The sequence below is a fragment of the Zosterops lateralis genome (genome assembly GCF_965231275.1).
Source record: "Zosterops lateralis genome assembly, chromosome: 1".
Taxonomy (NCBI): domain Eukaryota; kingdom Metazoa; phylum Chordata; class Aves; order Passeriformes; family Zosteropidae; genus Zosterops; species Zosterops lateralis.
The window spans coordinates 94587641-94599807 of NC_139762.1; positions in this window are offsets into that span (position 1 = coordinate 94587641).

Consider the following 12167-nt stretch of genomic DNA (forward strand, 5'->3'; position numbering starts at 1 on the left):
CTAGCTGGTCTGTGGCTGCCATGGGGGAGAACTACATCATTTGGGAACCTGGCTATGGGGCTGTGTGGGGTAAGTGTTAGGGCTTGCCACAAGGCTGGTCTGGCCATGCGGAGCTGGAGATTCACAGGCTGATGCCCAGCCTTGGTTTGTCCCCAGGGGGTTGCCTGGGGCTGCCCTGGTGCCTCCCAGACACTTGGATCCTGGCTGGGGATGGGATGGGATGGGATGGGCCCTGGCTGCCAGGCTTTGCCCTGGCAGGTCCTCATGGGGAGCCCCTGACACCAGGACACCTGGCACTGCTCTGTGTTGGTGGGAGAACAGATGGCAAAATGTACCCCAAATGGACAAATGGAACTGAAAAACTGGAGTAAAGTTACACTTATGTTAGGAAAAATCTTGCCTGGAAGCAATAGGGGAAAAAGAAAGATTTTTAAAAAAATTAAAAAGGAAAGAGAAACTGCTTCTAAAAAGTAGTTTGTTTCCTTTATGAAGGGCACTAAGCAACACGACACAGGATGATTTCTGGTGACCTATTTTATTCTCATGTTCCTACATAGAAGTAATTTTTGGTACTTTTTTCCCCACATTCTTAAAAAAAATTCACAAACCAAAATAAGAATCAAGAACACGAGCTGACAAAAGAAAGGCATTAAAGAAACATTTGTTGTGTAGCAAATGTGCTGTACGGTATTATCACAGTTTTCTGCAAGCCTGTATTGATCTAAATCCACAAAGGATTATGTGAAGAACAAACACAAAAACCATACAGTAACTTACCTGAGGGAAAACAACAATATTTTTTAAAAGATAACTGATCCAATTATCAGCTTTGAGAGCCTTGTAAATTGTCTTTATGGAATCACAGTTTTGTTTTACAAGGCTGTTAATTTGGAGGTGAAAATAAAGTATGCATACATAGAAATCCTTTGGGAATAGAGGAGAAAGGAGGAGTGGGAAAGACACATTTATCCGAAATGGTTTAGGGACAGGGGATGACAAAGCAAGGTTCTTCATAAAGAAAATATAAGGATGCTCAGCATTCTCTGGTCCTGACAGAGCCTTCTAAACATCTAAGCTGCTCTGTTTCCTTTTTTAATGTGTTGCCTTTGAAATAGTTTTGTTCTAAGGAAATAATTTGTAGGCACTTCTGCCACTGCTTTTAATCACAGGGATGTAGCAGGTATGAGTCAGCTGAAGCAGTAGCAGCAGAGTAAGTGAGGAGCCTGAAATACTAGCACTGGTCTGGGAGAGGACAACTGTGTGAATCAGCTTTTTGGACGGCTGTAGACTGAGAGCTGCAGGGCTGTGGGAGGCCAGCAGAAATGCCATTAATAGTGTGGCTGTCCTTTCTGAAAAAATTCATGTGAGATGATGAAAGGGGACAGAAAGTTTCTATGGATACTACAGTACACATGCAAAAACCTCACTCTCACTTTTTTTGAATTTAATTTCAAGTGGTGGTCATGTCCCTATTTGCAGGTGTATGCCGTCGAAAAATTTCACATTGCTCATTTTTTGTCTTTTCTCTTACATTAAATAAAGTCACAACACCTACTTTAGTGCACTTCTGAGCATCATAGAAAGCTGAAATTAGTTGTCTTCGGTGTCTTAATTGTATCTCACTATTTCCTGCTCTGTCTTCCTCTTTCCTCTTTATTATGTATGTTTCTGCTTAGGTGACTCACAAGCCCAACTTTCTAAATATTGGTTTCTCACACTACATTAGGTAAACTGCTAGACTGAAAGGGAAGATTGTAAACATGGATGTGCAGAACAGTGCAGCTTTGTTGGATTTCTTTGCTTTCCTGCAAACAATAGTTTTTGAGATAGTGACACCAAATTTAAAGAAGGATGTTTAAGAAAGTCCTCACTGGTTGCTTTAATCCCTTCTAAACTGTGTCCTATTTATATCACACCAATGTATACATGCCTGTGTGACTCCATCAATATTGTTTACTTAGAGTACACCCACTTCTGCTGGGTTCAATTTTGTTGACTAAGGGTGAACAGAGCTCCTTATCCCTGGAAATTGCATTGCCATTGGCCTTCCAGCAATGTTAGCCTCACCTCTTATCCCTGGCTTTTCAAAGCCAGATGGCCTCAAAGCCCAAACTCATTGAGAGGAATAGCACTAAACCAAAAGAAATCAAACTATCATCTACTATCCAGACAGTGCTTTGACTTCAAAAGTAACCTTGCCCTCCCAAAAAGCAAAGCTGCTTGTGTGACATACTGTAATTGTAAGAGTATGGCCTCCTTAATCTACATATGCATGTGTGCCATGCAGTAATTAATGAGCTTGATCCTCATGAGCTTCTTCCAGCTGAATATATTTTTAATAGGTGATAAATCAAAATACAGGGCAGATTACACTTAACCCAGATTTAACCATGTAGAAAATGTTGATATTTACATGGGAGAGCCCAGTGTGGGATATCTGTGTACCTGAGCTCCTGGTCAGAACCCAGTTAGAATGCTCCATGGCACTTCACTGGACTCTGCACTCAAGTTTTGCTGTTGTGAAACGTGCACACAGAGGAATGCTGTAACTGAGACAAGAACTGAATCAAAGTTTAGAGTCCTGGTCCTGTGATCCTGCTTCCCATCCTTGCATAATGGAGCACTAGTGTGAAATGAAACCTGTGTGGCTCAATAGCCACACAGTAATCATAATATATGCTAAAGGACCCTTCTCTCTCCCTCTGTTCCTTCTCTTCCTCTACCATTTACTGACTGCTCCTTTTACCATCTTCTGTATCCTCTCACGAGATGCCTGACAAGTGGAGGATTTATATTCCCTGTGGCTCCATCCAGTCCAACTCAGAACAGAGACATCTGCACTGGTCTTCCATGAGGCCCCACAGTGTTGTGCCACTGTGGAGCAGACAGACACACACAGGGTGGCTCTGTGCTGCTGTGCTAGGTTGACTCTCTGGCTTGGTTGCCACATGCATGAGGAGTTAATTTGCCCTGCAGTGGTGGGTTGGATACTCAGGAGGCTCAGCATGCTCACAGAACTCCTCCTTCCTCACAATGCCTACAAACCTCTTCCTGTCCCCAGCCTCCTGGCTCAGCGGTTGATGCAGCAAATGTTTCTGCAGCTCTGGTAGCCCCTCTATCAAAAAGGTTGTAACTTTCCTGATTAAAAAAACACACTGAAAAAGCTTACTACAACTTTAGATCCTCCAATATCTTAATGAAGTATCAAAACATCCTGGACTACTCACCCTTCAGCAGTCACTAATTGCTAGACTAAGGCAATTCAGGACACTATAGATCTTGAAGTCTTTCATCCTAGGCACTAGATTTATCTGCAAACCATGACAGCATAAAGTAGAATACAAGGGTATTGCTTGTACTGCTGGATAGCTCTTTGCTCCTTTTTTCCTGGCTTTATGTAAGGTGGTTTTGCCCTCCCCCAGAAGTGCTGTTTTGTTGACTCTGTACTCTATATTGCAACTCTGCAATAGTCTGCACTCTATATTGTGTTTTCCATGTCCTTTTCTCAGGATGAGAAACCAGTGACACGTTGGCAATGTCACTGTCAGAAACATCAAAACTAACCTGTCTAGAGAGCTGGAGAGGTTCCCTCAGAATTAGAGAGAGTGGCAGAGAGCCAACCAAAACAAAACAAAAAAAACAAAACAAAACAAAACAAAACAAAACAAAACAAAAAAAACAACAAAACAAAACAAAAAACAAAAAACAAACAAACAAAAAAACCAAAAACAAAAACAAAAAAACCCCAAAACAAAACAAAAAAAACCCAACAAAACAAAACAAAACAAAACAAACAAAAAAAACAAACCTGCCCCCTCTTCTAAATTCTATGTGCAAATTGCCCAGATATCAATGTCCTTTTGGCAGCATTGTCCCCATTACATTGCCCCTAACATCGTACAAGAATGGACAGTCTGTTTTGGGGGTCTTGTGCTCAGAGAGGACAGGTACTGTTTCTGATTCTGAGGCACGGATTAAAGAATGGTGTGAGGGGCTTTTAGTGAATTTCGCTTTTACAGCACCTCAGAGGACTGGCTTGCAAACTGCAGAGCCAACGAATCTTAGAAAGACATTGAATGGGCATGCCAGAGATTCCTTGTTTGCTGAAGTGTTAGTCCAGCTGTGCCAGTGCTCCAAAAGGAGTAAAAAACTCACCTACATCCCTTTGTTCATTGTCTAGGCCTTTGCGTGAGGGACTAAAGCACTCTGTGCTCCTGCCTGCTTGTCCTGGTACTCTGCATTAATATAACCAGTCAATGGCTCAGATGGGAACGGTGAGATGTGTGTCACGTGTAAAGAACAGGCAAGCGAAGAGTCAATAACCCAGCTAGATGTGCTCTGACTGCAAATGAGAACCACAGCCCTTGGGCACTGCTTCAGTCCAGCACTTTTCTTTGGAATGACCAAAAAGCCCAAATGCAAAAACATTCACCCTTTTCTTTGCTTAATCTCAACTATCCTGTATTTCATTCCAGTTTTTCATCACAACTCCATGCCCAGTTTATCCATGCTGAAAGTGCATGGAATGTGGCATAGGCGTGAGTAGATGTCATTTGCAATTTCTCCTTGAATATATTTTGGGATGTTGGGAGACTTTATTTCAGTCTTTTTATAAGTTGTTGATTTGTCAGTGTGAAAGAGAAATATTAAAGAGATTTGGCCAGCAATGCATGCTCTCCTCAATAAAATGGAGCCTAAGTGCTTCCCCAGCTGGAATTTTACTCCAGAGATGCAGCTCTGCAGGACTGCTTTTTGTGTCTCTTGTGGTTTCATTGTGGTTCCATTCCCCCTCCTTGGGTGGATCTCCTCTCTTCCCAGACTGAAGATCACATCCAGAACATTGCAATCCCTGTTTTTCATTTTGGGACACTTGCTATGAATTATTTTGCTAAGAACATATGTGTGTATCCATCTATATAGCATGGACTGAAAGCACATTTTTTTTCTATGCAGGAAACAGGGAGCTGCAAAAACAGTGAATGTGAAATGTTGTCCAATAATGGCATCTCCGCCTAGTCATCCTTTCATGTTCCTTTGTGTAAATCGAAAGTAAATTCACTGATTCTGGATCAGAATTAAGGATTTTTTTCCTTTTTTTTCCCAAGAAGAGTGCTGTTGCTAGAGATGGGGGAGAGGGACTCCTTCCAAAACACATAAAGTCTTCTGAGGAGAGTGGTGACTGACAGAGGATGTTGGTGGTAGACAAGGGCTATGAAGAACTGAAAAGGCAAATCATTGAAGAATAAGGAGAAAAATATGAATAGGGAAGAAAATGGGATTGTACTGAAGACAAATGACAGAAAACAGAAGATTGTGCCTGTGCAAGAAGCTACAGAAATGTGTTTTTGAGGCTTCTCAGTCACCAACTAGTCTGCTCAAAGCAGGAGGCAGCACCATGGCATTCCTTGATTGTTATATTGGCTGTTGATGCCTGTGTAGCAGTGACACTCCAGAAACAGGCCTGGCCACCAGAACCACTCATGTTCTTGGAGGATGGTTGCATGTAACAGGAGGAACATCGTACAGCAGTGGCACCGCTGCTCCTCAGGCAGCTGGGCAAGGTCCCACACACAGATTTCTTGCTCAGGGGTAACACAGGGAAATCACTTGCAGTAAGAGATGCTTAACCTTGATAGAGTTATGAACTGTTTGTTTGTTGTAAGCAATACAGAAATTGCATAGTCTACTCTTCCCTAAACAAATGTCATATAACATTGGATGCATGCAAACTAACAATAGATTACCTAAAGAAAAGCTAATTACTTGGAAAGTCTGATGGAAAATTGGATTCCACTAATGGATCATTATGCAGTTTGCACCATACCCAGCTATTCATCATTTGCAAAGAAACTGCAGTGAATAGCTTCAAGGAAATAACTGAAAGTAATTAAGTTTTACAGAATTGGTACTGAAAATCATCCATGATCTTCCTAAACCTTTCTACTTCAGATTTGGATTTTTAGAAAAGAAGTTAAAAAATGGACATGCTTAAATGTAAATGCCTCATGATCTTCTGTATGTGATGGCTCCATTTCATTTGATTTTTAAACATGCAATACTATAATACACAGACCTTAAACAAAAAAAAAAAAAAAAAAAAAAAAAAAAAAAAATCAGAAAAATGCTATAAATTAAGATTTGCTTATATGAGTGGAGAAAAGCAGCACAGATTCTCCCTGGAAAGTCTATTTCCAGTTTACAAAATCTTTCACGTGCAGTATCATAAGTGTCCACTTGGTGGTTACTTGTGCCTACAAAGGAGATGTTTTTTTCCATCTCCAGGAATCAGTTTTGCTTTCCATTTCTCTTCTAGTAACAGACAGTGCTCAAACCTCTGGCTGCATTTTTCAATTTATGGTATGTAACAAGACATGAACATGTGGACTTTGGGTATCCTAGGTCACCCCTGCCAGTAGAAACAAATTTAAAATCAGTCGGGTGCAAATTCTTAACATGAATTCCTTTTAGCATCTGCAGCCATACAGCTAGATTGATTTAATCTGTATGACAAAGTGATATCATTTTTGGTAGTATCAGCTGTCGAAATGTCTTTTTAATGCACTGAAACAATAAGTCTGATCATTTGACGAGAAAAGATGACAGAACTTTTTCTCTTTTGAGCTACCACATATCTAAATGATCACAGCCCTGTGAATACCATCTGTTTATTATGTGTAATATTCTGCCCATTTAAATTACTTTAAACCATTCATGAAAATAACAGTCCAATGCCAGATGGAATTAGCTTATTAGATGGTGGGGTGTTTCTTTCTACACAACCTTAGTGCAACTTCTAAGTATTTCTGGAATTGCTTCAGACACTCACAAAGAGGCTACAAAGAGCCAGATTCAGTATTGGCATAATGAGATCACTTGGCTTAAACTTGATGTGAAGACTGGAAACTGCATACAGAAAGACTGGAAAACAGTCTCAGCGTTTTCCCTTCTTTGTTCACCCTTTCACACTCTGTGGACAGACACACAACATGCCACACAGCAGCAGATTCCACTGGAGAGCATCCTCTTAGGCTTGGAAAATTGCTCTCAAGCCACTGACTCTCATCCCAGGCAAAGAAAATTCCACTTATAATTCCCCTCTCAAACTGATTAAGCCTCATCCTACAGCTAATTTTCCTTTTGGTGACTTGTAAAATAAAGAGGTGAAGAATGTAGCAGAGAAGCAATAGGCAATATTGTGTCAGGCACTATTTGGGATATGTGGACAAAAATTCCAGAATATTTTTTACGTCTTAATTCTTCCATCTCATTTGAAGAATTAAAAGTAAACCACAATCTACTACAGCGATTGTCAAGGTATCTTAGTGGCTTCTTCAGGCAATACTGTTTCCAAATGAGAGGGAAAAGTTGGCATGAGGTTAGTAAAGAGATTAATTGAAAGGGGAATTGAAATGAGAAAAGCAGGACAATTAAATGCTACTGTGTGGAATCTAGAAAGTGGTAAAAGGGAAAGAGAAAGCTAATATCTTTGGCTTTCCTGGGCAACTATGCCTAAGAAATATATCAAAAATTAAAAAGCAAACAGGAGAAAATATATTACAATTTTTTTTTTTAAATTCTATTTATAGATGGGAAAGCTTTTTCTGTCTAAACACTTTCCCTTGTTTAAATCAGTGAATTATACCAGGCTTTTCCCTTGTCCACAAAGCTGCACTCTGTATTTTATACTGTGCCATTTTTCTGCTTCTGGTTCACAATGTGACCCAATAAACTGCTCGCTGATGCCATAAAACTTCTGTGAGAAGTTTGCAACATACTCTTTTTGATTAATGGCATAAATGGGAAAATACATTTGGATTCCTCTGGTAGACTCAGTACTCTGCAGGGAAATTTCACTGCCTAAAGGGCATGTTCAAACCTATGTCTAACCTTGTGAGGTTTCTCAGCAACAACTTTGCCAAAGGAAACCAGAAAGAAATATTTGTACGTTAAAATATATTTTCAAAGTCAATTTAAGCAGCCCTTAAGTTTCTTGAGCTCCTAGAAGGAAAATACATTCATCTGTGCCTTGTGAATGATTAGAAGACATGTACCCTATTTCCATAGATAACCAATGACAGAAGGTGATAAAATCGATCAAAGAGAACAATAAGTCCTAATGAACCAGTTTAACATTTCATTAACTTGAGTGCCAAGGTAGTTCTTAATGACTGATTTACTTTCTTTCTTCATGAAGAATGCAGTAATTAGGAAAATAAGGTCTAACAGCATAATACAGCTTGAGCCTGCAATGCAGTTTGTGTCTGAAGGTGATGAGAAGCATGAGGGCTCAGCAGCTCCTCATGGCCCTGGTCTGAGGAGCTGCTGAGCCCCTGCAGAGGACACAGCACAGGGGGATGCCATGCCAGGCTCCTGCCTGGCTGTGCCAAGGCATCTCACTCCTGGCTACTGAAGCCCCTGAAGCCTCCACATCTGAACTGTCACCAGTGATGTGCAATTTTGTCATGTGCCCAACACAGTGATGAAGAGGAGCCCAATTCAATGCTGACATCGTGCTCCAAGCACTAATTCAAAGATTAATTGGACAGGAACTAATTCAGTTAGTCCTGGATTATTTTTACTGCCCTTGATGTCCCTTGTCTTAATTCAACTTCTACTAATTAATTTCCATCAAGTTTAATTCTCAGACAAATTGAGAATAGGAATATAGCTTCCTTTGGGAACACAGGAATGCAACATGAAGCAGCCACAGTTTAATATATACAGAAAGCAAAGGTTCTCTGATACTGAGGGCTTTTTTAAAGAAAAATTGCTATGGCTCATAGGGACACATATATACATATATGTATATACATATATATAATTATGTTACTCTTAACCTTGAAGATTAGGGAAATCTGAAATTAGACATGAATTTTGCAGCTAGCAATATATTGTTATTAAAGGCTAAACCACTTGATCCTAAATCACCTAGGCTTTTAGCTTTTACTAAATCCAAGCTTTCTGGGTCAATTCTTGACCTGTTCTGAAGCTCTCTATGTACATGTGTACAAGAAGGTATGTGTACACATATACATACATATTTACCAGATTTGTCCAGCTTTTCCCACCTACTAAAGTCAGTGAGATATTTAAAAATTCAGAGCCTGAGCAACTAGATACAACCCCTTCCCCCTCCTGAATGCTATATTGAAATCTTCCAGGAAGACAAGGCTTTATTCTCTGCAAATGCTTTCTGTGGGACTTACCATAAAATGAAACTGGTAAACTACCCAGTATAAGTGTCATGCAACTTGCATTTGTTTCATTAAGGTCTGTTTATCTTGTACTTTTATTTTATTAAAACTATTAAAGCAATATTAAAACTACATTAAAACCTACTGTTATTTTCTTAGTTTATATCTCCATATTACATAATTTCAAAGCATCAAATACCTGCATGTTAAAGTTAGAATTGCTCATGCTACATGTAGCATCTGTTTCCAAACCAAAGAGGAGGATATGGGCTCCTTGCAGATCCCAAAATCCAGTGAATTTGAGTAAGTATCTTGGGTTGAAATGAAAAGTGCAGCCAGACCCCCGACTGATGCTGCCTGCTGGGCTAACTACCCTGATCCAGCTGCTGAGGGAGCAGTGGCAGCATATGGCTGGGGTGGAAATGGGAACAGGACTGCTTCTTCAAGCAACTATTTCCATTAAGATCACCTTCTCTGCAATATCTCATTGCATCTTTAAGGTGCAGACATTTGATATAGTTCTGCCTCCAGCACCCCAGAGCACCCAGCCCTGCAATGTGCCTCCCTGCAGCAGCCTGGTGACATCCTCAGGGCTTGCTGACCTCTCTGAAAGTAATCTCGGCAAGAAATAGCTTTACATTTCTCTGCCCTGTTAGCAAGTTGAGAAAGCTCCCTGGGCAGCAAGGAATATCTTTCGCTGGGGAAAGGAACTGGACAAGGCAGGCAAGACAAAGAGGAAAACGGGGAGGTGGTGGTTGAGGAGGAGGAAGGAATGTGCTTGTTTTTTCAGCAGTAATTAGAGAAGGTCAGCTGTGACACCTAACCTGGCCTGAAAATGCTGTATTTTGTTCCTGGCTTAAAGACAGGTGTAATTAGATCAGAATTTTACAGATATTTATAAAAATGCATAATATCCATTGGGGATTGCTGACATACAGAGAAGTCAAGATCCACACTTTAAAATACATGTGGGTTTGGTAGAGCCTAAACTATTAACCAGGCAACTTAGAACCAAGCAGTAGGGACTTATGCTTGACTTTCCCCCACCACCCTCATCCCTCTTCCATGTGGGACATATCTCAGGATTGTTCCAGACATCAGTATGGCAGATCTGCAATTTTATCTCCTAGGTGGCAGCAGTCCCTGCTGAAGGTTGGCTGTGTTTCAAGCCTAGCTGGTGCTCCTACAGAGGAATAGTTGAGCAGAACTCTTCCTTGTCCACTTATTGTCCTAGAAATTTCCAAAGAACACCCCAAGCTGGTCAGGGACAGAAAACATTTTCTATCAGACTGAGAAACAGGATTAAAATCTTTTAGTTCCTAGCTGCCTCCACAGCTGCTTGCCACATTCCCAAGAAACAGACTGTGTCACCAGTGCCTCAAAAGTAAGTCTCTCAGTAAAAGGATCCGGGGAAAGAAAAAGAAAATTTTAAAAGGCAGCCTCAGCAGGTGAAGAAATGAGACGGTGGAGAAATCGAGCAAAACACACTGGCAGGAGATGTGGTTAATGATAATGATTCTGCTTCTGAGACTTTGGAGATGAAAGTAATTTTGCTCTACTTGCATCTCCCTCCCCACTGACAATCTCTAGAAAGGAAAGCTGGAATATGTCCAGCAATATTTTTATCTTTAGTTCTCTTTTCTGCCACAGTCTGCCATATACTTAGAAGCTCCATTTCAAGCCCTGCTCTGCCATGCAGAGAGCTGCACTGCTCATGTCAAAAGTGTGGATAACAGCAAGTCTGCTCTACCTGTGTTCTTCCCTTGCTGTTCTGGGAGATGAAATTCGATCATATCAATAGATATATCTTTCTTTTTAAAGACTTGTCAAGGAAGTATTTCTCATTAAGTTAGACACGATGCTAAGAACATATATCACTGAACCGAGCTCTCTGAGCAGAGACAGCGAACATCTGCACCTGGAGTGAGGCAAGGATGCCAGGATCTTCCTTGCAGCACGGGAACAAACATCTGAGTCTTTCACTCCTCAGAAAGGTTAAGGAGGTCACAGAGGCTGTGCGGTGGAGCTGACCGCACCAACAGGGACACGGCCACAGGGAGGCAGCGAGAGGGCAGAGAGACCATCTATGGACCCCGGCACCCCCGGATCTAGCACACCCTGCCTGTTTTGGCAAGGGATCCGACGTGGCCGCCGAGGGAGGCGGGGGTGGGGGTGCCGGGCAGGGGCCCCTGGGGCTGGGGGAGCTGCCGGGGAGCCAAGGGGAGACCCACCAAGGGGCGCTGGGGGCTGAGTCACTGAAAGGGCATCTGAGTCGCTCCTCTCCCTCCACTGGCCCCGGGAGGACAAAACTGGGGAAGTTCCTCCAGAATAAACGACAACTTTTTATTCCTCTCCCCGTGTGTCGGGAGACGGAGCTTTCACCAGAGGGACCTGTCCGTCTCCAGGCTGCCTCTTTCAGAGTATCGAGCAGCCGCCTGGACGGCAAAGGGTTCCCACAGCAGCGTCCATCACCCTTCAAACTCCTTTTATTCTCGGGTGAGAAACTGGCGGAGGGGAGGCGGGGGGCGCGGGCAGCGGCCGCCGAGTGTCTGCAGGGGCCGCCTGGCACAGGGGAGCGCAGACAAAAGCCGGCGGAACTACGTGGCTTAAATTCAAAAGGGGCGCTCCGGGCTCCGCCAGGGCAGCCCCGGCCCGGGGAGGGGGCGGGAGGGGCCGGGGCAGCCCGGGGGAGCGGCCGGGAGTGCGGGGGCGCAGCGCGGTTCCCCCGGCCCCGCCGCCCCAGCCCGGCACAGCCCAGCACAGCCCCCCCAGCCCGGCACAGCCCCCCAGCCCGGCACAGCCCCCCAGCCCAGCACAGCCCCCCTAGCCCGGCACAGCCCCCCCAGCCCAGCACAGCCCCCCAGCCCAGCACAGCCCCCCTAGCCCGGCACAGCCCAGCACAGCCCCCCTAGCCTGGCACAGCCCCCCAGCCCGGCACAGCCCCCCAGCCCAGCACAGCCCCCCAGCCCAGCG